The sequence below is a fragment of the Lepisma saccharinum genome, chromosome 3 (genome assembly GCF_977018435.1).
Source record: "Lepisma saccharinum chromosome 3, izLepSacc3.1, whole genome shotgun sequence".
NCBI lineage: Eukaryota > Metazoa > Arthropoda > Insecta > Zygentoma > Lepismatidae > Lepisma > Lepisma saccharinum.
The window spans coordinates 108,892,880-108,918,986 of NC_139231.1; the positions used below are offsets into that span (position 1 = coordinate 108,892,880).

A 26,107-nucleotide genomic window follows, 5' to 3' on the forward strand; every position below is an offset into this window, starting at 1 on the left:
GGGAAGTCAAAATATAAAAATTACCGTCTTCTAAATAGATGATATTCAAGTTGACGTCATCAAGCAGCGCACTCTGGCAAGAAACAGCATGACGTCGGGCAAGCAATTCACACGTGTTAGAGAAATCGTATAAGAAGTCTTCTTGCAGCGAGAAAATTTGCGATATTTTATATGTGCACACACTTCATATCATCATGATAATCGTATCTTGAATCACGGCAAAAATCATACGCACAATGCTTGTCCGGCATGTTTTCATGACAGGATCTGATCTGCTGGCTCGAAATATGCGTGATTTCGCGCAATGAATTGTGGGGGGAGGTTGTTCGCTGAATATCGTCTATTGGGATAAACTTGTATCGAAGATTGGGTGAACGTGTCATTGTAAGATAGCATATAGATGTAGGGAGAAAAATAAAAACTGTACAGGGTGTCTCAAAAGTAATGGCGTAAACTGACACGATACACGATAATAGAAGCAAGAAAGTCTCAGTAAATATGTGTCTGCAAACGAGCCGTTTTCGAGATAATCGCGAATGTGTGATTACAAGCCGCCATTGACTTCATTGGTTGTAAACGTCGTCCTAGTTGGTAAAATGCTAATAATATGTGCGAGTGTTCTGTTTGATTGCAACGCCACTTCTCTGAAATGTTCTGTTTGATTATAACGCCACCACTCGAAAATGTTCTGTTTTGTAAACAAAGAGCAAACCTCGGACCGGGCAAGGAGTACAGCACTCGGTGTTTACAAAATGCAATCAATGACGACTTGTAACCATACATTCCCACACATTGTTAACATTTTATCAACTAGGACGACGTTTACAAACAATGAAGTCAGTGGCGACTTGTAACCACACATTCGCAATTATCTCGAAAACGGCTCGTTTGCAGACCCATCTTTACTAAGACTTTCTTGCTTCTATTATCGTGTACTTTAACTGTGTCAGTTTGTGCTATTACTTATGAGACATCCTGTATATAGAGAAAAATATAGTGAGAAAGCATGGACAGAAAAAGAAACGAGTGATTGAAAAGAAAGAAAAAGAAGCTGTAAAGATTTAGAAATAGAAGGGAAATACATAAATAAATGAATGACGGTGAAGCGATAATTCCAGACCAAATATGGCAAGACCGCACAGCACCCTTCGACTTCTTCCTGTGGGAAGTCATCAAATACTCTAAGCCAGAGGTCCCGGGTTAAATCCCGTCCTGGACATGTGTGTGTGTGTGTGTCCATCAATGGCATCATATCATCACTCATCGCTATAGTCTCGATTAGCCAAAAGTGACCTAAAAGCGACTCTAAATACAAAAAAATACAGGAAATTAATTATTCTGTGTATCTGACCGGTCTAATGCTACAGCATGTATACGATCTGAAACAATGCATCTCCGACATTTAGCGAATGGAATTTCGGTGAACATCTGACCCATTACATGTTGAAATATCAAAGGACTACACTGCAAACCAAAAGATTACATTACCAAATGTTTCTTCGAATCTTCATCTACTTCCAACTGTAGAAATGCATTCTTCATGTCAAGTACCACATAAGTATCAGAATTACCTAATGTGTTCAAACTATCATCGATTTTTGTTAATGGATAAGTTACTTTCTCGAGTGCAGTCCTGTCTTAAAATCAGCACTTAACCTAAGATTATTTGACTTCTTTACAACTACTATCTGTGGTGATGCCCAGTTAGAATCGGGCCACCTCGGCCTATCCATTTCTTTGGGTAATTTCATCCAGCCACTGTCGCACGCCCAGGCAGAAGTATGAATGGGCGTCATCAACAATCATTTGATCGAGCCATTTTTCCTGCCCCAAATCTTAAATGACATCACTTATGAACATTTTTTGAGGAACTGGATGCCAATGTTGTTGGAGGATGTGCCTCCAGTTACAAGACTTGACATGATTTTACAGCATGATGGCTGCCCAGCTCGATCCCCCGATCGATTTGACGCCTTGCGACTTTTACATTTGGAGCCACATGAAAGATTTAGTTTACAAGACACCAGTAGACTCGCAAGAAGAGCTCAGGGAGAGGATCTTAACAGCTGGTCAACACATCAAGGACACCATCACATCACGAGTTACGAGACCAAATGTCCGTAAAAACCTGCGTGCCTGCATTCGTAACGGAGGTGCCAACTTTGAACAAGACGTGTAATGTTCTTTGATTGTATTGTTCATTGATTTCATTCACATGAAGATGAATGAAGCATTATTTCTTGTACACAAATGTGAATATTAGCAACATTTGTACCTTGTTGGATAGCAGGTGACACAATGAAGTAAGTTAAGTAATTTGTACGCTTCGTGTCATACCATTTTTGTTATTAATACGTTGCCAAGTAAACTAAGAGTGCATTTTTTTATCATCACTTGTAAGTTTAGACCCACCCGTTACTTACATGTGATTGTTATTTGGGACAAACTTTTTTCCAACCAACCACTTATTTGTTAGTTATCAGAAAACGCTGAAATATGTGCCATAGAATGAGCTGTTTTTTCTCAATTCGCATTTTTATGTGGAAAATTGTGATTTTAAAAAAAAACAATAGAAATTCTATTGTCTCGAAAACTATTAATTTTCGGACGGGGCATTATATGGTCAAATTTATTGCAAATTGCCTCTACTTTAACTCCTTTCAGGGAATACATCTAATTACAGGCCACCCTGTGTAACAAATCCATTGTCTTGAAGTTCCCGGTTTTTCATTAACTGTGCTCTTTTCAGCCTGATTAAAGTTAGTTTTCCTATTGGAAAAAACTTGAAATGGTTTAGACATTCTTTCATGAAGCTTATGTACATTATAATCAGTAACAAAACCTTAATTTTGATGGAATAGCCGTACATCCTTCTCAACCATTTCCATATTCACGGCAATGTCGCAAGATTTAGGAAAGGAAACGTCGCCTCCTGATAACAATTTCTTCCTGGTAACCTCACTGTTAACACCAAACACCAGCTGATCTCTTAGCATATCATTTAAGAATGCTACAAAGTTACAATTAGTAGCTGCATGTTTAAGAAAAGCTATATATTCTGATCTAACTCTTGTTTCAGAAGATGAAATTGGTATCTTTCTGAGACCATATTATGCTTAAGTTGAAAATGATTCAACAATACATCTTTTATTACTTCATATGTTTTACTAGCAACAGAATCTTGGGTAACTAAATCTCTTAAAACATCATATAAATTTCCTCCGCAGAATGCAACAAAATGACTGATTTGCTTTTCCTTTGGAATGCTATTAGCATTTAGCAACGCAAATCTGTTCAAACCGTTCCAAATACGAATCAATATTACCTTTATCCACATCGAAAGGTTCCAGAATCTGTCCTCGAATAGTCGCCAAATTGCTGCATTACCAACCACGGTGATATAATAACTTAGGTGGGTTCGATTAAATAATAAATAACAATTTAATCCATAACTCAAAATGTTACAACATGGCTAACTCCATGCTTGACAACCAATCAACAAAACAATTGAACATCTATATTCAAAGATATTATAACATCATAGATGGTTCACAATATATCTACTGCATCGATACCAGAGTTTATGCTGGAAGATGTTTGGGTTGAACTGCCATGCCACCCACAGCGAACACTTTAAAAACAGTTTTGACGGTTCTGATATGAATAAATGAGTTTTACTTTTCCACTCTCCATGTTTTAATAACCCTGTACTCTGTGATATTATGGCATTGTTCTCGTACAATATAACGCAACAATGTTAACCAGCACCATTGTTGCGCAGGTCTGCTTGAATTCCCCAAGCGGCAGTATCCCCTCCTTTTGCATTGAAATCCATATATAGACTCGCAACGCACAATCATCGCAGGGGGCCCGCAGCCAAGGAAGAAAATTGAAATCTTTTCTGGTGACGTGGGAAGGGAGGGCGGTTACATAAAGCGCTCGTTTCTGAACCTGTCATTTGTAAGTCCTCAGATATGCAATTCCGCATATGTGTCCTGTGGGTATATTAGTTCTCTTTCTTTCCTATAAGAAATAATACTTTTTAAATATTGAAGCACGTTTTGAGATTGAAATGTGGTTAATATTTACATTCAAATTTAGAGTACTAAGTAGAGCCCATTGTTCCACCCTACATCTGTCGGGGCAGTTGTGAATATTAGAAGCCGGACAAGCATTACTGTTTATGTAAATCTCCCACGGTGCATTTGTATTTTCCCACAAAGAATAATTATAGTTTCATTTTTTTCTAGATATCACCTTATTTTTACAATATCATATAATAGTAAGTAAACTTTTAAATCCGTATATTCACACAAAGATGCCAAAATCTAGCAACTGTGTTGCTGCTTCAAAATCCAATTCAACACAATTTGAGGAAAATTCCTCCACTACTCGACGTGTAATATTATATATGAGCAAACAAACAAACGTAGTTTAATTGGCAAGGCCTAACCATTGACAACACTGACACTGTTATTTACATATAAAGGGTGGGCCAAGTTAAACGGAACCCGACATGGAAGAAGATATTCGATGTAGCAACACGCAAAAATAATAATATTTCGTTTTCAAAGAAGGGAGCTGTGACATTGACATTGACCTGACCTTGATCGTGAACGGAGAGAGGGAAAGGCGCGGGGAGGGGGTAAACCTACACGTATGAAGGCAACAATCGAGGTAAAGCTTATCACCAGTGTAGACACAAAAATGCAGCTGACGAAGGAGGCCAGGATATTCATCGTAAAGGAATATCACTCACAGGGCAGATCAGTGAAAGAAGTACAAGAAAAATCCCGTGCCGAATTCAACAGGACACCACCTGCCAAGTCATCCATACACGAACTCATAAAAAAGTGTGAGGCAACAGGATCCGTGGTTGATAAGCATGAATAGCCACGTGTGATAAGGACCGTGGCGAACAAGGAAGATATTCGCCAGCGGATGTTGCAGAGCCCCACTAAGTCCACGAGTCGGCTGTCACAGCAGGCGGGTGTGTCGCGAACAACATGCCGGCGTATCCTGAAGGACCTTAACCTGAAGCCATAAAAGTTCAATGGCTTTGCAACAGTTAAAGCCTGCAGAACATGCTAGACGTGTACAGTACTGCACATGGCTACTGCAGGAAATCGAAAGTGGTTTTCTCGATCCAAACCTCTACTTCATTACGGACGAGGCACGGTTTCACCTCAGTGGATACGTTATTTCGCAAAATACGCGGTACTGGTCTGTGGACAATCCACGAGAATTATTCGAGCTACCGCTGAATGATGCAAAGATTGGAGTGTGGTGCGCTGTATAGGCAACGAGAATCATTGGACCAATTTTCTTCCAAGACACAGTGAACTCAGCGCGTTACATTCCCGACATTTTCGAGCCCGTCGCACATCAATTGACGCCACACGTCTAGCAGGACGGCGCAACAGCACACGCCTCCTTGAAGGCAGTGCATTCTGTTTTCACACCTGACACAGAACAGTCTCAAAAGATCTATGCCCTCCACGGTCCCCTGATCTATCCCGTTGTGATTTTTATTTGTGGGGCAACCCGAAGGGCAAGATGTACCACAACAATACACGAACTATTGACGCACCGAAAGAGAACATACGCAACGCCATCGCCGACATCCAACGGAACGAGTTAACAGCAAGTCGCACTGAACGCGATCCATCGGTCCACCCTGTGCCTGGACCATTGTGATCAACATTTCCAGCAGTACCTGTAGAGACTAAGAAATGCATGTGAGTAGGCTTCTGTCTGTGATCTACTTGTATAGAAATATAAAATAAAATAGCCTTGCAGTTCATATGTTCATTACTTGGTTGTGTTCGGTTTATCTTGGCCCACCGATTTAGAAATACTATAATATTAAGTTCTAAGACAGATGAGCTATTAGCAAAGTCTATTCACTATTTATTTTGTTTAGATACAAGATGTATAAGGAGAGGCGAACACCGATAACTGCAATCAAGTTTATATTTGCCATCGGAGCACTAAGTTGCAGAAAGGTAAGTGATGAATTATTCGCTTTAATATTGCAGACAGTTGATGTTAGCATTGAACTCAGGCTTTTAAACAATACAATACATGGATTTTTGGTCAACTCTACTACCGGATGACTTGTGTAAAACCTTTTTGAAAAATACCATGTTTTGTTTTTTTGTGAAAAGAGAATGAAAAATATCCTATTTCTGAAACAAAAGAAAGTTGTTAGCTTTAAAATGGCATTTATAAAACTAAAATCCGATCAATAGTTACGGAGTTACTTAACAGGGCGACCATTTCGATGACGTCACCGCGCACGAACTGGGAGTGGGTGTCTCTGTAGATTTTCAAAGCTTACTACATAAAAAAAAGCCGATTATAAAACTTCGTGCCAGTAGCGGATAGCGAAATATTATGCACTGATTACATAAGTCATCTGATGGGAAGTGATATTTGAAGTTCCAGCTTGTTTTCTTTCATCATTCATCCTCATGTAACTAGAGGGCTAGAAGAGCGATAAAGAGTTTTTTATTCAACCATGATATCTGTTACATGTTATTTCGCTTCTTCGAGCACAGATTACGCTAGTGCAGCATAGTAGTATATTCAGAGAGAATCAGCAAATGTAAAGTGTTCGTGTCGAAAAAAACAAAGAAATAAATTTTAGAAAAACATAGTTCACTACGGTCTCGGAATAAAGATCTATTTGCTAGTTTTGTAATTATACGATTTTATACTCTGAAGGTTGCCTTTGTATATTTGTAATCGTGGTTACATGGCTTTATATTTTAAAGGCGGAACATAAGAAGATCGAATGTTTTAGGAAAGTAATGCTTTACGAAATCTTTCTCTTCTTATTTTGGCAATATTTATACACGAATATTGACAGTATATAGTAGATTCCAGAGTGTGCAAGCTGGGGGTTAAAGACTGATACATCACATCACCTCGACTCCACTGTGACCAAGCTCGAGTATGTGTCGAGCCCTCCCCTTACGTTAACACTTCTTCATGGCACGATGCGATGCACAGGAGGGATATATACTTTTGCTATGTGGCAACACATGCCGGAAAGTACTAATTTTATCTCCTCCTTCACGGTTTCTTTGCTCATCACCTTTTCTCTATTTCTTTCTTTCTATCATTCACTCTATCTTCCTTTGTTTTCTGTTCTTCTCTATTTTAGTCTTTACTTTCCTCTGTTTGTGTCTTTATTTTTCTCTTTCCCGGTTTCTCTAGTTATTTCCATCATTTTACTATCTCTTACTTCCTTTCCCTGTATCTATCTTCCCTTCTTCTGCTCCTCTTTCTTTTTTCTTCCCCCTGTCTCGCTATGTCTTCTTTGTATCATTCCTTCTCCCTTTCTTCCTTCCTCTATTTCTTTTTACCTTTCGTTTAGTCTTTTCTTTTTTGTTTCTTTCATTTTATCTTTCCTCTATTTCTTTCTTCCATCCATTTTCTCGCTTTCTATCCTTTTTCTGTACCGTCTATTTTTATTTTCTCTTGTCCCGTTTCTCTACTTCGTTTTTTTCTTTGTTCTTTTAGTCTTTCCTTCTCTTCCTCTGTCTCTTCCTATGTTTCTTTTCCCATCAATTTGTCTAAGTTCTTAGCTCTCTCACTCACTCACTCATTTTTGACGAAATTCCAAATAGCATTTGGTACAGATTTAGTATGCCACGAAAATATTGAATCTAAGTGCACTCAAGTTGAGCACTGACGAATTTATTTTTGATACGCAAAGAAATGTTAGAAAGTAAGCCCATTTCCTCAACAACTTGCGCAAAATCCTTCTGTCTAATTCCGTCCGTCAACGATAGCAACTGCTTAAAACGGTACGAACAGAAATTCTTATTCACATTCCTCTCAGCTGAAGAAAAAGGTTCCTAGGAATGGAGATAGGTTCGACGACTGCCCGCAAGAAGTAAGTCCTTTTCACATTGCTCCCCTCAGTGCTGGTTTGCTGACGTACTTCGTCATTTTTATTGCAAATGGCTTTTTCATATTAATGTGCATTTATTGCCTCTTTTTAAACTTCCATCACTTAGGATTTCCATCATCCATTCATTCCTCGTGGAGATTTTTACGGGGGAGAGGCAGCTGCGTTAATGGGAGGCGTATTTACGAAGGGGCTCTTTTGTGAGGCTCGGAATCCATTAGTACTTTTCTCCATAAAGATCCGCAACATAGCCCACTCGTTCCCTGCAGGTTTTACGCCACGTTCACGCAGCAGGGTGAAAGGTTCCCAATTACGTCTGACGATCTCGCCGATGGAACATTGCGACTTGACATCTGAGATGCTCGGCCTATGGGTTTTGTAATTAGAAACGTTATGTGGCAGTGTTGTCGTCGTTTGTTTTAACATTTTTCGACTCTGGCTACGGTATGCACAATGTTCGACTTTATAAAATTAATGAGAGGAGGTTGCAGGGCTTCGGAAATTATTTTTTCCACATTTAGATACTTTTCAAATGTTTTGTGACCAACTTTACGGCAATTGAAATTGTCTCATTGCAACAATAGTAGCAACAAAGTGCACTTCTTTATCAAAATTATTAAGGATTGTCCGTCTACAGCTTGACCAACATAAGAATGCCCCTACAAACTTGCTAACTATACTCTGTCCCGGATATCTCTGAAGCAAACCAACGAAAACGAGTTTCTGCGCAAGTAGTGACGCGAGGCGGCTCCACCAATGAACACGTGAGAGGGAACGTGATTGCGTTAAGGGGAAAGCGACTGCAAATACCAGCCTTTTCAGCCGCGTACACTGCTTCGTTCTGCTCCCTCGATCCCCCCCTTTCTCTGCCGCTATGCGCGGCCTTGCTCCAGAGATACCCGGGACAGAGTATAAAGTACGCAGTCATTTATTTTCTCGTCTCGCTTTCCCTTCTTTCGTGCCTTTCGACAGTGCTGCACAATTTGTGAAAGCAGAAACTGGGGAACAATGCGAGCAGCTGATTGCATCGCCCACGATTCCTCCGCTCGATTACGGTTGAAATTTCCACTACAATGCCACAGGAGTGTTCTTGTCTTGGTCAAGCTGTACTCACAGTAGCGCTAATTAAAACTATGCTTTCTTTTGTAGCGACTAAACTTTTTTATTACTCACGTTTCGATACAATTTCACATGTATATTTTTCAAGAGTTACAACAAGATTGATTTTCAATGCAAGTTATACTCTTCGACCGCGGAAGACGAGGCTAGCTCGAGGACGAATCCACACGCGATAGGGGAGGTAGGTAGGGACATGCAGGAAACAACGCTGTAGGTTTTAGATCAGTATTTAGTTTCTATGCATTCGGTTATTGTATTTGTGACGGCTCTTGCAACTCTGAACTACCCTTTTAACGTATCTTGCAGCCACGTTTCTCTGTGTAAAACTTTACTGTTGTTTCTGCAGCAGACGATTTTCACCTGTCTCCCTTATCCGTTCCACCCCTCCCTTGCTAGTGGACTCGTCCAGCCTGCGCATGCGCACTTCCGTCGATAGTCCCGACCAAAGTAGACACTACACGACAGACACAATTAACAAATGACAAAACAATTAAATACCAGTGGTTACGTTTTCAAGTTGCTGATTGACAATAAATGGCAACTTGTTGAATAGTTACATTTGAATTCACTTTACATTTAAATAATTGAAAACAAAAAACGCATTCCATTTCATTTCTTTTGTGATATAAAAAAATATGCATGTGAAACTGGTCGGAACATTGAGTCATAAACGTTAGTCACTACAGAGAAAGTGTAGTTTTAATTTTAATATTTTTTGTATTTGTGAAAATATTACAAGTCAAATGAAAATGTTAAGATTAAAATAACAATTGTAGGGCAGACTGTATACAGAAGGTATAAACTGTTATTTACAAAACGACTTCAAGGCTGCAACACTTATCAAGTGAGCTTCAAAACGAAAACGCCATTTTTGTTATTTTAAAGATGGTGTCTGCTACACACACTTGCACTAGTGAAGAGGAGTAGTTTTCTTGCCCTCTGTCAGCCTAAAATGTACAGAAATTCTCTCGGCAAATGAAAATTCAATATATCTGTGCATCCTTACCACACCGGCAAGGTTACAAATGGAGGAAAAAGTACAACAATGGCCTCAGTTCTCATGCAGATGGGTGGAAAGGCCTTTGCAGTGGCTCATAAGTGAATGCACGTGGATCGCAAAGACTTATTCACTGACTCAAAGTTAAAAATACATGCAGATCAGCAATAGGTGTGTCCTAAAATGCAGCAAACATGTGCAACCCTACATACATAAATCCGCTAGATGGGAAACAAAAACAAATTTCGGTTTTAATTTGATTCCCTTGCAATTCTGTATAAGCAAAACTTACAATTCAAGGAGTTTCATTCCTTTTACAAAAATATGAAATACTCAGTAGCGCGATTCTAGTGCTGTAAATAGTGAAAAGAAAGAAACCAGCATACATATATTCTCAGAGGGAATTAAATTTCCCGGTCTTCCCCTGAGGGAAGAACACGAATATTATATGCAACGTGACGTTTCTCGGATTCGTCTGTGTACGGATTTTTTTAATTTACATTAATACTACTTCATAAAACATATTTGATTCTACTTTTACTCCTGTTAGGTTAGGTTTAATGGCTCTCTATAATAATAAAAATATTATTATTATATCCTTTATGGTTTCGTGTGAGTGATTAAACTTATGAAATAGTGACGCTATGTAAAGTAATGCGAATATTACGTCAAAATAATTAATGTAAAATGGTGAGGGAAAAGTAACATTTGGAAACACCTGTAAATACAAATTTTTCATATTGCCGTAAAACAAACTTGTACGAGAAGTTTCTAAAATCTCGACGGAGGGATCTTGTACAACTATACCCTCTGCTCTTAGTACTAAACTGGAACAAGATCTGCTATATTTATTTTTCCCGACTTTCTCGAGACCTAACATGCAGAAGAGAGCTTATGCTTATCCAGTGCTTTTGGTCAGTCATAGATGGCGGTAAAGGCATAGTTCTTAAATAAAAACACCTTCTTATGCAAGATTTCAGAAAAGTGTTGTAATTTTACTAAAGTAACACATACTGTTTATAGCTAAAATAACGGGGAGGTGTTAAAATTTCCTTTACCATTCCAGTATGTATAGTATAGTTTCAAAAGTTTGATATCACTAGTTTGTTGTTTCTTCGTAGGAATATTCATTCAAGTCTTTGTTGGAAGAATGTGTTTTTAGACTCTGCAGGCGCGCCATAATTTTTTAAGTAGGCCCAAAGACATACGCTATACTCCGTCCCAGCTAACTGTGGAGCAGGTAAACGAAAACAAGTCTCTGCGCCGGTAGTGACGCGAGACGGCTCCACCAATGAACACGTGAGAGGAACGGAATCGCGTGGAATGGGGGAAAGCGACTGAAGTTACCAGCCTTCCCATCAGCCTCTACTGCTTCGCTCTGGCCAATAGATTTCCCTCGCTTCTCTGACGCTATGCGCTGCCTTGCTCCACATTTAGGTGGGACAGGGTATAGATTACATTTTTCACATCGCTCCCTTTCAAACCACTTGCATCGACAACTAATAAGCCAAATTGCACCGATTGTATAAAAGAATGTTCAAGAATCTTTATTTTGCAATCTCATATTGAATCTACGTAGTAAACATTAAAAAGAAAATTCTAAAGTTCAAAGGAATTACGAACAAAGATGGCTGACACCAGAAAGAATAATAATCAGTACTTTCAACGGTGACAATTGCATCGTTGTCGCCAAAATCCCCACGTTTACGTGGACCAAGTAAGGCGGACTCAAAATGTTGGCAGCAAATTACATCTGCTCCTTTATCTATCGTGCTATAATCTTTATCATTACACCTAGGAAGTCAAAGGCAATAGAATAATATGGATATAAGCTAGATGCAAGACTAGTATTTCTCTTGTAAAAATCCTTTAAGATACAATGCATAAACTCATCTTGCAACCGGTTTGAGGTTTGTTTTATGTCCACTTCATGCACAGATAGGCTGATCTAGACTTGACCTACAGTTCAAAGTGGTAACTTTGCCTCCAATGGATATCGAACTCTTCATCCCTTAATTACAAGGCAACGACGTTACGACTAGGTCATCAGGGAGGCCCCTCTCGCAGACAGTTTAAATCATCATTTCGGCGTTGCATGTTCGAGTCCCATTCTGGGAATGGATGCTTCTTAGTTAGTGTGCCTTCATCAATTTAATCTCATCATCATTCAGCCTCATCGTCTGGCTAAAGAGGCAGAAAAGTAAGCAAAGTACTAGGAAGGTGAAAAACTGCCTTGCTCAACGAGATACCTTACTCTTGTCCACTTCGTTATCTTTTATTGTCCCTCCCCTCAAACAACAGACACTGTGTGTAACATTACCAGCAATATTTGAGGTTCGTTATCGTATGGTGGCTCGTCAGTGAGTCTATAAAGACGTGCCCATATCTTTGGACAGAAATTAAACGGCTTGTTTTATACCTTCACGCCCAGCTCATCATTGTTGCCAACTCGTTTTTTATTATCCAGATACAATGAAATGCTCCCATCTTGGTAGCCCTTCTATAGAATCGATCTTAGGGCAAGGGCGAGATTCGTGAAATTCATGAAGGCTAATGTATGAAATTATTTTGATGAGAATATACTAACGCTCGACCTGATAAGGTTGGTACTCGAACTAAGTCTTCAGTGGCGAGATAATGAGTGGATCGCTAGATAACCGAGGATGCATTTTTGAAATTTTAGTTGTATTTTTATATTTCGAGCTGTCCACTCTTGCAGGGTATTAAGGCTCTGGTGCCTAGACCTTGCCCTTATGTGTGGCGAGAGCCCCCCTCCACACACACACACACAACCATGTGTGATGACATGTACAGTGCGGTCGAAAAGTCCCCGCACTCAAAGTTTGAGAATTTTCTGCTCATAATTTATTGAACTTGTCAAAGTAATGAAACATACATTTGTTAACTATATCTTGAAATAAACAAAAAATAATTCGTAAATTAAATGTGAGTAATACTGCAATCTCTGAGGTCGGTAACACACTGACAAGACAGCAAACCACTTTCCGCGCGTTCATTTGATTTGGTTTATTTTACTTCGCTTTTGTGCCACTTTTGGCTAATTTACGAAGATGGATATGAGTGATGATATGATGAAATTGATGAACCGACAGTCACACACATCCATGCCCAGGTTGGGATTCGAACCTGGGACCCCTTGCGTCGTAACGCGATGTGCTAACCACTCGGACATGGAGGCCGGCTTTCAGCGCGTTGAAATACACAGAAAGAATATTGAAACTAAATTTGAAACAATAATCCATTGCTGTTTCAGCTGGTGCCGGATCGGATCCATTTCTCCATACATCTTTCATATGATATACGTACTCAAAATGTGCTTCCAACATAGCGATTCGCTGTGTGCGCGTCAAGATTAACGCCCACTGAGACGCGGCAACTACGCAACTGACGCATTTCCGGCGTCTCAGTGGGCAATAACCTGTAAGATAACCTACAGACTTCTGGCACGGAAATTCCTTGCTTCGGTTCCTCGTGTTTCCCTGTAGTGGGCGTTACACCATTTGATTACAATAGATTCAGACAACAGAAGTTCTGTTACCGCATTTCTCCACGTCTCAGTGGGCTATGTGCTTAAAAGGTATTGTTGACAAACTGTGATTGTAAGTCTCACACCGAGAACTGTAACAGCGGCACTGCTCTAAACATAATATAATCTCTTTCTTGAAGGTCAAACTAATCCCTACTGGCAAGCTTGCCAACTCGTGCAGATGATTGCCTTAGTAGCTTCTTTTTAAAGTATGAGTGCAGGGACTTTTCGAACGCAGTGTACTATATATTGATCACCGTAAAATAGAGCTGTTTTAAGAGAGGAAGTTGTGAGAGAGAAAGATAAATAATGAAGCAAAGGAGAGAGCAAGAAGTGGGAGAGGATAGAAAGAGAAATAAAGAGGCAGAGAAAGAGAGAGATAAGGAGAAATAAAGAGATGTAAAGGAACGAGATAAAAAGAAGAGATGCTGATCACATCACGTCCAGTATGACCAAGATCGAGACTGTGTGGAGCCATTCTTCCGCACCCCTATGCAATGCACAGGAGCCTCTTTGATAATGTAGTGGAAACGCTATAATGAAGGCATTCCAGGTTCGATCCTCGGTAGATGCACATTGCACAGTGTTCGGATTCCACTGTAAACTGTAGATCCAGTCCCGATTAGCCTATCTGAGCATAAAATGACCTTAAGATAAACTTTTGAAATGCACAGGGGTAGTTTTACCTTTAAAAAAAGGAACTTTTGTATTCGAAGCAAACAAAACTGTTACCTTTTTTAATGTGGTGATATTATCTTTTGATATTGTTGAACCTTGAGGTGAGGCCATAGTGAAGTCGCGTATGACAGATTTGATATTCTTACCAAACATGAATTTGGACAAACATTATGGCAAATAAGGCATTATACCATGTGCAATTAATTTCCTACCTTAGCCCACCAAATTCTATATTTCTATGTCTGCTAGTTCCTGAGATAGTCATTGTTAATTCGAAGGGATGACTTGACCAGCCGTTGTCTCTTCTCAGCTAAGTGGTGCAACAAAAGGAAAGTATCTACTCTGGATACCCGCGTTCGATTCCTGTGTTCGTCGTTCTCAGAGAGGAATTACTTTTTTTGGAGAGTGGTGCGGATCACTGTCCTTCGCAAGGGCCGAGAATACGTAAACCCATGCCTCCATACCCACAGTGTACCCTTAGGACCAACTTTACTTGTAGGGCGAATGTAAAGATTAATGTGCGTTTCAGAGATAGCATTGTTTAAGTTACTTTACTTTCTGTTATCTAGCGTCACTTTTGTTCCACTTTTGGCTAATCACGACCATGAGGGCGAGTGATTTAATGAAAATGATGGGACGATCGCAAAGAACGAACATGCCCAGGTCGGGATTCGAATCCTCGACCCCCGATATCGTAGCGCACTGTGATTACGACTGCGGAACGGATGTACGTAACATTGTATTTGTCCAAAATTGGGTTTAAGTCTACTTTATGCTAAGATAAGTTAATCGTGACTGCACCAACCATTTGTAAAATACCATTCGCACCGTGGTGCAATGTGCCTCCAGCGAGGATCGAAAGGCAGGAACCCTTGAATACAAGGCAACATTGTTCTAGGTTATTGTCTTGTTTAAGCTGGTCTCGAAATACAGTTAGTATAAGAAGTAGTTGCAGGTAAAAGCAGTAAATATTACAATCCTTGCAAACCAGTAGCGAACAGTTGGTTCGTACTGTGTTGAATTTTAAACCGTATGCGATACTTTATGTTTACAAGACCAGAGGGAAAAAATGGAAAGCAATTAATTTTCCGTTACTCTACTTACGTTGTCTTGATAAATTCACAACTGGAGTATTTATTTACTACAATGAAACAAGCTTTGTTGTATTGTTTTAAACTTGTGCATTTGGAAACCATGTAGGCTACTACAGAGAACAGATGCGCTGGTACTCACTTAAACTGTTGAACGATATTATTTAATGGCAAAGTAACGGTAACGCGTTACTTCAGGAAGTAAAGTAACGGGAACGTGTTACTTCAGGGAGCAAACTAACGAGAACGGGTTATTTCAGGAAGCAAAGTAACGGGAACGCGTTACTTCAGGAAGCAAAGTAACGGGAACGCGTTACTTCAGGAAGCAAAGTAACTGGAACACGTTACTTCAGGAAACAAAGTAACGGGAACGGGTTATTTCAGGAAGCAAAGTAACGGGAACGCATTACTTCAGGAAGCAAAGTAACGGGAACGTGTTACTTCAGGAAGCAAACTAACGAGAACGGGTTATTTCAGGAAGCAAAGTAACGGGAACGCGTTACTTCAGGAAGCAAAGTAACGGGAACGCGTTACTTCAGGAAGCAAAGTAACGGGAACGCGTTACTTCAGGAAGGAACGTAACGATAACCCGTTACTTTAGGAATCAACGTAACATTAACGCCTTACTTTATGAAGCAAAGTAACGATAATCAAGGGTTCCCGGGTTCGATACCCGGTGGAGACACATAGTGGTTTGGTTTCCAATTTAAACTGTAAGTCCAGTACCGATTAGCCTTACTGTTCATAAAGTGGACTTGAAACACCAACTCAATCAATCAAAGTAACTGTAACGCGTTTCTTTAGGAAACGAAGTAAAATTCCAAGTCTGATATTATCTTAGTACAGCTTTACTAACCACATAGTTCCGGGTTCGATTTCTTGATGAAATATATTGCGCAGTGGTTCGGATCCCACCGTGAACTCATAAGATCCATTTCCGATTAGCCTATCTGAGCATAAAGTGGATTTAAACGTTGGTTTGCTGAACAGGAATACTGCATTGGAAAGCCAAGTAAAATGGGCAGCTGTCGTTTGTCTTTCAGCGTTGGTGGAGACACATAGTGTTTCGGATGCCACTTTAAACTGTAGGTCCAGTCCCGATTAGCTTTTCTGTGCATAAAGCGGACTTAAACCAAAACAAAACTAAAACTCTTTCATCGTGGAGCTGTGTGGTTGCATACAAATCCCTGTCGGCCACCGTGGTGGAGTAGTTGTCACAGCACGCTTTGACTCCAAAGGTTCCGGTTCGAACCACGGAATGGGTGTTTGTGACTGTCCCTTCATCAATTTCATTGTATCATCACTCATCCTCATCTTCGCGATTAGCCAAAAGTGGCAGAAAAGCGAAGTAAAATAAACCAAATCAATCAATCAATCATACAAATCCCTTGGTGCAAACTGTCCTATGTGGTCCAAGGCCTCCCAAGGGGTCTTTCGTTGCGTGACGCATGCTCAGCGCATCGAATCCTATCGCCGCTGTTTACTGGATACTATGCATTCATGTAAATTATCAGTTGTCATCACGATGCTGGGATAACACCAAATTTTGGAGGTCCCACCGGGAAATGACGAAAATTCTTAGTCATTCACCTTCGTCAGAGCTCGGTCGCATACTTAGATATAGTTGAATCATGCTAAATATTCCGGCACATGCTTGCAAGTAAATGAGCCCCTAACTTTGAAGTGGCATAACTAAGCACGTACTTATGATTTAATTTAAGATTCTCCACTCAGACATCATACTCTAACTTAGCAATATTTTTTTGCCGCTGTGTAGCAGTAACGTTGCGAATGTGGTGCGCTGATTAACATGCACAGCAACAATGGATTGGTTGTGGAGGACCAATCGTATGGCCAGCAAGTTCCCCGGACCTAACTCAATGTGATTTTTCAATGTGAGAATTTGTGATATTGTTTAACATTCGTCTCCTGCCACATATAATTGAAAACCATAATTGCAAATTCAATTATGCATATCGACAGGGGACATTTCTACTGATTTTGTTGAAATTGATTACACATGTGTCGTGTTGCCCGCGAATTTTACAAAGACCACGTGTAATATTTTCCAAGAAACTTATACAGATACTGAAACAATTGTTATATATGTTGAATATACTGTATAAAGCGTCAAACGTAACAGTGTGGTGTTTTTCTTTACTTGAGGTACTAGTACCCCCCCCCCCTTCTCTCAACGTTCCTCTACATTTTTGGACGCCACGAACGATGACATAAATGCATGAATTATTATAATTTGTGATAATTTACAGTCACATCACACTTAAAGTAGCCTTATCCACGTCAGATTGAATTTTTTTTGTACAATCCTGGGCAGTGATGGGCTTGTACATATAAGGTGACAAGAGAAATTTCATACGATTTAGAAGTTCTAAAAGCTAACGTAGAGAGCAGTCGGGCTCGCAGTAACATACTGCATCTCACGTGTCATTTATAATTTTACTTGTTTTCCGATGAGACTTTCAATTTTCTGTATTTCAAGACATTTTTCCATGTTGAGAATGAATGACGAAATACGTAATAAAACGAACAAAGAGAAACATCCGGGTAGCCTATTGGAATCCAGAACCAGCTAAGATTTTCAAGATTAACCTGAAGAATAAAGCTTAATTCGAAAACAACAACTTGTTTAGTCGTTTTTTTATTGTTATCCGATGTTTTGTTAATGATAGTGATGTGAAGATAGTTGTCTATGAGCGTGTACGATTCACATATCATCCAAGCTGTATCTTAGAAACATTGACATTCAAATTATTCAAGTAGAATTTAATAGTAAATAAAATGTTATAAATTTGACGAACCGTTTAGGGATGGAATGTGACGACTGTAATGATTAATTTATTTTGGGAGGGAGGGTAGAAAATTTCAATTTCGATATACACCTGATAAAATCAGTTTCGTAAAAGGGGGAGAGAGAGTAAAGTTTATTTTTTTTTTAAAAAAAAATGTTTCCAGTGAGAAGCATATTGTATGTGCGTTCCTGATATAGACGAACAAAACAAAAAAAGTTTTTGCGGATGCGCTACTCACCTGTACGTGTTGAGGTATCGGCTGAACCGGGTTTCTGGACTTTGGAGTGATACGGTCTCGTCGTCTCTCGGGTCTCTCTCTACCTGTGTTTTTGCCGGCGTCGCGACGCGTACCTTATATCGGCGGGAAAAGCGTCACTTGGCAGGCGCGGGAAGCTCTCTCTCGACTCCGCCCAGAGTGACTCCCGACTCCTACACCCTCTCGGTGTACGAGTGGGTGTTAAGGATGCTCCTCTTGTTCCACCCCTCCCCATCTCGGGTTGATATTTCGGATCAGGGAGAGATTGATGCTTTCGCCACCCATGGCCTTTTCTCTCCGCTTCGGAGGGCGGAAGGGTGCGTCGGTGTCCATTGAAAAAAACTGCTTTCTAATTCCAAAATCGTTCTGAATACGTCAAATAAACAGGTCTTTTGACGCGGTAAGGCAGTGTTTCCAACTCTCCCGAGCGACATAAAGCTATTGTGTCGTTATATTGTCAGTAAATCTTATTTTCATATTATAAGAAGAGAGAAAGTTAAAAAGATAAGCCAATCTCCGTGGAGGAGTGATTATCACAGAGCGCTACGGTTCCATGGGTCCCAGGTTCGAATCTCTGCATGGGCAAGGTTGTTCTTCGTGAGTGTCCGTTCATAAATTGCATCATATCATCACTCACCCTCATCTTCGCGATTAGCCAAAATCAGCAGAAAAGCGAAGTGGAATGAATTCAGTCAATCCTTGCCCATCTTTTTAAGAAGAATATTATAATCACAAATTAGTTTTCGTAATTTGTATTTTTTAAATTTAATGTTGGTTTTCTGTTTCTTTGGGCTAACTCGGATGAATGATCATTAGATGAAATTGATGGAGTAACAGCCGTGTGTAGGGACTCGAACCCGGAACCTTCGTTGCTCATCGCCACGAAGACTTTTAAACCTTAATCTTTCTGTCTCTAGCCGCCATTCGATAACTTATCTTCACACCATTTCCAATACCCACCGTACCCAAAATTTTAATGACACTTCCTCATAAAATATTTAATTTATTTTCATTTTGTTGCTAAATCTATATTTATATCCTTCTAAAAGCGTCCTAATTACTGTTCGGTACATGGAAGATTTCATTGGTGACGTACTTGCATCCATGCGCATGTAGCATTGTAGTTATATGTATATTTCATACATTTTAATGAGGTTGCTTCTATGTAATGAGTATTTCTTTTAGTGATGAAAGGGTTTGGGACTGTAGGACAGCAGAATGAAGTAACTTGTATTTTTGTGCGTCTGTTTTATTATTATCAATTTAAATCTAAATTGACGTGTGTCGTATATTGGATGTAATATTAAGACTTCCTAAGTGCGCCATCTTCTATAATTTTTTGTTGTGTGTAGCTGAAAAATTTGACGAAACCATTCTGATAAAAGCTTGTAATATCTAGTTCTTTGGTGTGGAAGCCAACATGACAAACCTTTCTTTTCTTTGGTCTTTCTATCCTTAAATATTTCATTCCATTCTCTTATTCAGATATTCAGATCCTGGATAATTTCATCCCTCCATTTCGGTTTTTGATTCTCTTCCTTGAATGTAATATATCATTCGTTTTTTTCTTTGACATTTCTTTTCCAATTGTTTCGATATGCTCTCAGCCATTCTAATCGTTGAGATTTTTTTAATCTTACAATGGCTATTTTAATTTAATTTCTTAATTTTTCCTTATTCCTCGTTCACTTATTCATAGATGTCCTCCTTGCTCTTATTTCAAAAACTCTCGGATAATTTTAATCATGAGTCCATACTTCGTACCTGTAGGTTATTACTGGTTCCACTAATGCTTCATATATATTCATTTCAGATTTTTTTCTGTTAGTTAACGTGTCCTTGAATATTCAATATTCAGTTTGAATTCTACCATACTTGTTGTATCTATTTGCGTGGTCATGCTAGGAAATCGTCTCTTTTTTTTGGAGCAGATATCCATCCTTCTATTATTATTTGCAATTGTAGTAGTAGTAACGATGAATGGAGGAAAGCACTAAGGTAACTAAAAACTTCATAATAAATCACTCATTTTCCCCACACAAATCTCCCGAACGTTCACCGTTGCATTGCTGCTTCTATTGACTTCTTTCATCTATTACAAAAATAATGAAACAAATTCAATAATTGTAGCTTTCCTGGCGACGTGATTCAAACAAGTGTTCTCGGTTTATTAACATCGACTTTCCCTGTCTAATAACCCGAGAACGCTTGTTTGAAATTCAATAATTATTGCTTCATTCTGCAAGTCTAGAAGTTTCGTTATACAATTATGGTTGATGTTTTTTATGGGCGATATGTTTAAATTATTTTAAAGTTTACTCAATCTGTATTATATGAACTTCCGAAAACACTTATGGAAGTAATTTTTAACTCCTTTGAATATTTATTCAATCTCCGTATACAGCCGAAAACCGTGTTGGAAGTTATTTTTAAATTATTTTAATATTTACTCAATATCCATATATGAACTTCTTTGAATATTTCTCAATCTATAGCATAGGATCTTTCGAAAGGCGTTCAACTTGTGAATAACGAAACGAGAAGCTTTCCAGTAAATTCGTACCGTTTACTACTTTTTAAGCAGTAATAACAAACATGATGTTAAGTTTTTCTTGGCAAGAAGTTCTGCATATTCTCTCAGTTTCAGGATAGTTCGAAATAATGTCAGTGTGTACTTCTAATGTTTGACAACACAAACATTTCTTAATCATATCAATATATGTTAGTGACATTTTGTTTCCAGCGATAATTTGATCTTGGTAGGGAGAGAATCTTTCGCATCCCACGTTGTGGTTGATCATCTTCTTGTTTTGTTGATGTTCAGTCCAATTCAATTCGTTCCGAGGCAGAAAATGGTTGAATCATAACTGCAGTTGCGAAATGGCAGTGCAATTTTCCTTGTATTGCTAACACCTGACAGTCTTCTCAACTAATTAGCTGCCCGGATACTGTTTTCACTCAGAGAAAAGAAATGAGGAGGCGAGAGATACCCAGTAAGGAGGTTAATCTACGTGATATGGCATCCCCCGATCTCTTCTAATGGCGTATACTTTGTTTTGCCGGGGACTTGCGGGCTCTCTCCCTGATGAAACCAGAAAAACTTTTATCTCAAGATGGGGTTGTTGGTCGTAAATAATCACGTCACGTTGCGGTGGGAGTAACAAGCTTCGACTTCAAAGGATGGCCCAAAGTCGTTTCCTACGTAAAGATCTCTCTTTGAAATAGGTTTACTACTTTTTATGGGAAGTGCGAGGGGCGATCAAGGAAGAATTTATGTCCATGATGACAGAGATGGACGCGTTTGTCGCATCCATTCTCATGTGCTTTGCTGTTCATCAGAGTCACTTGAAAAAGATTACTCTTTCTCTTAAGTAATAAGTAAGAAATTGCCTCATCGCGCTCTGAAATGGTCCGGCAAGAAAGGCTAGAAGATTGGACTGCAATACAGTAAGTGCGTATGCAGTTGATTTGTGTTCGTTAAACCCGCTTAATGACATTCCGGTAGGGTATCAGGAATTTACTTTTCCACACTCCAAAACAAATAAGTTCCTAACTTGACACCAAAAGAGGTGGCAACATGGTAACCATGACAATAGGTGTAACACGACACCTAATTCAGTGTGAAAAGGCCTTCATACTTGGTGTTGATTGAGAAGCAGTAGTGTGACAAGACACTAAAGTTAATGTTGAAGAACCGCATTAGCACCAAACCAACACATTCTGTTGCTCTGAATATCAAGTCAAGAAGCTCTGTAGCCTCATGTAGCCTTATTACTGGCATATTGCCTTGAACGTCCCTTCCTTATCCGTTTCTCGCCTTTGTCTGGCATAATAATAATAATAATAATAATAATAATAATAATAATAATAATAATAATAATAATAATAATAATAATAACCCATGGCGTAACAGCCCATTGAACAGCCCTCACTCCCACCTGATCCTACTCACTCACTCACCCAAGGTGGGAGATCATCCAAACAGTTACGTGGTGACGTGTGGTCAGCACGACGAACCCCCAGTTTTGTTTGTAGGTTTTTATGGCCGGGTTACGATACTCATTCGTAGCTCCCCAATTTCCTCACGATGATGGGTGGCCACCGGTCCCATACCCTCTACGAAATGTTAGGACAAAATCTGTTACGGTTCCCCCAGGAGACTCGAACCTGCGCGCATTCCAAAACCAGAACCCAAAGCATTACGCCTTAGACCGCCACGGTCCAGGCTCTTGTGTAACATTAGTCATTGGTAAATATTGACTTGCTTATCGTCGGCTATTTTTGCCTTATTGTGATCCGCGACAGAAAAGAAATGGACGAACGATGGAAAGTGGATAACGAAGTAGAAGAATTCGCCTAAAGCGATTGAGGAAAACCAAGGAAAACTTTCATTTCTGATGACAGCGCCAGGGTTGACCAAAAGCGCCAAAAGGTTGACTGGCCCGTTTGACCTCCCCCTCCCTCCCTCCCTCATTACGCTCATATCTCACATAAAATCCCCGGATTGAAAGATGGTTGCAATAAAAAAGTAAGTAAAAGGATACCGAAAAGAATGGGGTGAACAGTCATTAGGCTCCTTGAGAAATGCCTCAAGTAGATTTTATTTTTATCTTCCTAGAGAGCCCTCTTGGATGAAAAGTGGGCACCATTACACCGTGGTCATAACTTTTACTTCCCTTGTCACGGGGACACGTTACATATGTTCTCCCCCTTTCTCTGATGTCTTTTACCAATTCTGAGAAGGCCGGTAAATCTTTTCCTAACCCGTCCGTTGCTAAGCAAATGAGCGCCGACGCCAGCCATGCTTCTATCGCTTCCTCCCGTCCACTTACGGAAATGTAATGGAAGGGCCACGGATGCTACCCCCTCTTAGATAAGGTTGTTCGTAAACAGGGCTATCTTTCATAGAAGCTGGACGTAGCGGAAAATGTTCTTGATTGGCTCTCTCAAAACAAATAGGAAACTTATTCGCGTCATAGATTAGTCGGTTAGCTTTGTTTTGACTATTGCTTATATCTGCAAGATTAATACTGAAGACATTGGAGAAATTTGAATAGCAGTCAAGAATTTAAAAAATGTAGGGTCACATTCGGTGGAGGTGCATAGTGGTTAGTCCCCTACTGTAGTTCCAGTACCGATTAGCCTTTGTGTGCATAAAGTGGACAAAATGTATGATTAGTTACCTTTCTTGTATTTAGTTATACAGGGTTATTCATAAATCCGTGAAACATGTAAAACAGTTATAACAATTAAAGTGCGCAACGGATTTGTTAGAACTGCAACTTCAATAGAGAGAGAAAGATTGTAAGTTGTTTTATGCAACCAATGTGCGGTACGGTGTTGACGAGTTTTGCTGCTCGGAGGCCATAGTAGCAATGTGTCGTTCAGTAAATTTGCCAAGAAGGTGGAAAAGGCGCATAGAAAGAGAGGATGGGTTGACCACCCCGGACCCCCGATTTAATTCCTTGTGTCTTATCCCCAATGCCCACTAATATCCAGGATCTCGGGGACAGATTAACCGATGCTGTGGCTCTTGTCAACAACGATATGCAAACTCGTGTCTATAATGAGATGGATTATCGCATGTCTAAAGGTGGACACATAGAGCATGTGGCCTTTGTGATATTGGAAACAAAACTTGGAGAGTATATCTTTATTATGAATATAAAATATTTGTTTTTTGTTCAGTAGTTCATGTCTTATGAATTTTTGAAATGTTTCACAGACTTATGATTTGCCATGATTTTATGATTATCCAAATGATAGTCATATTTTCATTGATGCTTATTTTCCTTGTCTCATATCTGTGTTGATATACTGTTCCAAGTTAATACCTCAGTCTGCATCGTGACAATGATGAGAGGAAAGCATATAGCGAATGCTAACCGCTCTGCGAAGAAAGAAAGGTTACCTACACAACAGCACAAAATACGCTAGTTTGATGGCCGTTCAGGAAGAATAAAATTGTCTTCTTTCAGTATGAGAAACTTAATTGGAACTCTAAGCATGCAGTCGTTACGAATAGAATCTCAAGCATCGAGACTTGCTAGGAGACGGATGATTATTAGATAAAACTTCCTGCTTTCCCTCTGGGGATCCCCATCCAATGCATAAGCAAAACGGAAACTTGAGGCTGTTCGAAATTATGCCAGGACGAACTCATGAATTCGATAAATATTGATCAGATGATCCGGGCCCACATTTAATATGGTCGTCTTCGTTCGGTCCATGTCATCGAATGACGAGATGTGCTGAAATTAATGGAACACCGCTCGGGGTCAAAAAATAATAATCTAAAAATTAGTTTCTTTTTTCTCCCTTTTAGGTTTTAGTTATTGAGACCAGATGGAGATTTTGGAAATTTGATTGCAAAAATGAAGCAGATAGAAATTGTGTTTTCTTTTTGTCTTCTCGATTGCAAATGGAAGTCGCTGGCAACCCCCTCAAAAAAACTTCATTATGAAAGCTTCTCTTCCTTCTAACAAAATAACCCTCTGGCCTAAACAAACCCGAAGTACACACAGCATCAAACGTAATGGTTGATTAGAAACAGGAAATCCGCACCCTTGTAGACTTAAAATCAGGTACCTGGTTGCATAAATCTCAGGATATAACTTCTTATACGACCACGAAGGATAGAAAACATAATGATCAGTACACTTTCAGTTTTTATGAATCCCATTTATTGTTCTTTGATAGTATGTGTGAATAAATATATTGTATTTAAGATTAAATCACTATAATTACTACTGTTTTCTTTTTCTTCTGGTATTATTTTCCGGCCGTCGTGGCAACCGGTGTCCCTTCGCAGAGCAGAACGGTTATTTTGACAAAATCCAGTTTCCCTACTGGCTACTTCCGGGGGGGAGGGATTTTTAACGTTGCCCAAGCATTAAGCCTAATTGGTTGTTTGACCGCGAGTTCCTTTGTAGGTAAACGAGGCAACAGAGGGTTACTGCCATAAAGGCGGTCTCGGCGCCGGATATAGAGACGACGGGACTGTAGTCTTGGCTGAATTTTGGTCTCCTCCATAACCACCATTCTTTCCTTCCTATTAAACAACTCTCCTCCTCAAATCTTCATTAGCATTATCTGCCCGCCTGGCTTTCCTCTAATTTTTAAATACATTGTTTCTCATTATCTTCTCTTATGTATCCTGTACTCTCCTTTCCTTTCATATCTCCTGACCACTGTCCACAAATGATTCTTGTTGTCCTATTCTGCCAAATATCATGATTCCGATATACGTACTGTTATTTCTAATTTGTAGTTTTACTATTATACATGTTAAGATTACATTTCATTACATCATCAAGGCACTATGATATTACATGATCTCGTCCATCTTGTGTTACTCGTCTTCATTGTCTATATTCTCCAGTATAGGCGACTGGTAATAACTAAAAGTGTACATCTGTATTGTATTTTGATATTTGACGATGCTTTTCAGCTCTTTATTCCAGCCGCGACGATGATAATGAATGGTGATGAGATTAAATTAGACGAGAGAACAAGCACTCATATCTTGACTGGGACTCCAACACAGAACCGCGAAATCGTGGCCATATACAAAGCAGGAAAATATATATATTTCATTAACCTAAATCATCAATTCCTAGTTGTAATAAACTTTTATTTTTCGGGTGTGTAGGTTAATTTCTAGATTTCAAGGAAAACGGACAGCGGGGAAA

At 39.4% G+C, this 26,107-nt stretch overlaps 1 protein-coding gene across 2 annotated transcripts in view; it reads right to left on the reverse strand.

Annotated features, from left to right (window-relative positions):
* Window positions 1-18,477, reverse strand: part of Ms (neuropeptide receptor myosuppressin) — a 112,885-nt gene extending 94,408 nt beyond the window's left edge. For both annotated transcript variants that reach the window (XM_083120096.1, XM_083120095.1), the window contains exon 1: window positions 18,399-18,477. The gene's annotated coding sequence lies outside the window, so the exon portion shown is untranslated. The remainder of the gene's footprint in view (window positions 1-18,398) is intronic.
* Between the last annotated feature and the right edge of the window lie 7,630 nt (window positions 18,478-26,107).